At 44.5% G+C, this 2,205-nt stretch overlaps 1 pseudogene; it reads right to left on the reverse strand.

Moving 5' to 3' along the window:
- Positions 1 to 316: 316 nt before the first annotated feature.
- Positions 317 to 417, reverse strand: LOC112635658 (annotated as a pseudogene).
- Positions 418 to 2,205: the final 1,788 nt, after the last annotated feature.

Consider the following 2,205-nt stretch of genomic DNA (forward strand, 5'->3'; position numbering starts at 1 on the left):
GATGGAATCTCGCTCTGTTGCCCCAGCTGGAGTGGAGTGGCACAATCTCCGCTCACTGCAACCTCTGCCTCCTGGGTTCAAGCGATTCTCCTGCCTCAGCCTCCCGAGTAGCTGAGATTACAGGCGCCACCACACCCGGCTAATTTTTGTATTTTTTGGTAGAGACCGGGTTTTGCCATGTTGCCCAGGCTGGTCTCAAACTCCTGACCTCAGGTGATCCGCCCCCCTCGGCCTCCCAAAGTGCTGGGATTACAGGCATGAGCCCCCACACTTGGCCAAAAAATAATTTTTTAATATTTATAATTCTATTATTTTAAAAAATATGGAAGCTTTCACGAATTTGCATGTCATCCTTGCACAAGGGCTAACTCCTCTGTGTCACTCCAATTTTAGTGTCTGTGCTGCCGCAGCCAGTGCTGTGTAACTATCTCTGTCTTGCTTTCAAAGTCTTTTGATTATCACTTCAGTGAAACAAACGACTATTATTTCACAGTGACCTATGATCACCTTTCGTTCAATTGTTTTAAACCTTTTGACATCTTTAGCAGCTTCTCCAAGAACAAAATTCTAAATTAAGTTTTTCTGACCTAGGCTTAACTTTGGGATTTTCTAGTTGGGCCCTAGGAGAGCCTTAAAAACTTATCTCTCATTTTGTAGAGGCATTAAATGACTAGGCTTATTTAGTAAATTATGTGAGAGACACTATCAAATAATAAATTACATTAGACGTTCTTTCAGTTACAGTTATGTTATTAATACAAATGTTTCATGGCTGGGCGTGGGGGCTCACACCTGTAATCCCAGCATTTGGGGAAGCTGAAGCGGGCGGATCACTTGAGGTCAGGAGTTCAAGACCAGCCTGGCCAACATGGTGAAACCCCATCTCTACTAAAAATACAAAAATTAGCCAGGCGTGGTGGCACACGCCTGTAATCCCGGCTATTCAGGAGACTGAGGCAGGAGAATCACTTTAACCCAGGAGGCGGAGGTTGCAGTGAACTGAGATCGCGCCACTGCACTCCAGCCTGGGCGACAGAGTGAGACTCTGTCTCAAAAATAAATAAATAATGTTTCAAAATTGTATAAAACTTAAAATCTAATATCATTAGTCATAATTTTAGCTGTTATAGTAAATCTTCTTTAAAGTTATATTTATGTAAATATATTAATGTGAATATCCTACAGATTATGTACAGCTTATCAGTCTGATGGCCCACGTGAACCGTAGAGATTCATCATTCCACACTCTTCATTTACAGCGATCTGCAGTGTTGAGAGGCTCCAGCCATCACACTCACTCATAGGCAAGTCCCTTAAAACCAGATTTCCTGCCGGGTGTGGCAGCTCACGCCTGTCATCCCAGCACTTTGGGAGGCCAAGGTGGGTGGATCACCTGACATTAGGAGTTCGAGACCAGCCTGGCCAACATGGTGAAACCCTGTCTCTACTAAAAATACAAAAATTAGCCAGGTGTGGTGGTGGGCACCTGTAATCCCAGCTACTCAGGAGGCTGAGGCAGGAGAATCGCTTGAACCCGGGAGAGGGAGATTGTAGTCAGCCGAGATTGCGCCGCTGCCCTCCAGCCTGGGCAACAGAGCAAGACTCCATCTGAAAAAAAAAAAAAAAAAAACCTGATTTCCTGCAGCAAAAATGAAATGACTCAAGAAATTACCACTGGCAGAGAACAAAGAGGGTGGAGAAGTGGATATTTCACACAAGTCACACAAGGCCAGGCTCAACGTAGACACATGGAAAAACTCAGTATCTGAGGCCAAACTAACCAGGAGCAAGTCCTAGCGACAGCATTCACTAGATACAGAACTATGGGCACAGCGCGTTTCTTATTGTTCTATGATAAAAAACCTCAGCGAGGTCAGGCACAGCGGCTCGCGACTGTAATTCCACTGCTTAGGACGGCCAAGCTGGGAGGATGGCTCAAAGCTAAGAATTCGAGACCAGCCTGGGAAACATAGCAAGAGCCCAACTCTAAAAATAAAATTTAATTTAAAATTAAACAAAACAAAACAAAACAAAACTTGGCCAGGCATGATGGCTCACACCTGTTATCCTAGCACTTTGTGAGGCTGAGGTAGGTGGATAGCTTGAGACCAGGAGTTTGAGACCAGCCTGGACAACGTGGCAAAACCCCATCACCATAAAGTTAAAAAAAAAAAAAAAAAGCAGGATGTGGTGGTGTGCACCTGT

The sequence above is a fragment of the Theropithecus gelada genome, chromosome 11 (genome assembly GCF_003255815.1).
Source record: "Theropithecus gelada isolate Dixy chromosome 11, Tgel_1.0, whole genome shotgun sequence".
In the NCBI taxonomy this organism is placed as follows: domain Eukaryota; kingdom Metazoa; phylum Chordata; class Mammalia; order Primates; family Cercopithecidae; genus Theropithecus; species Theropithecus gelada.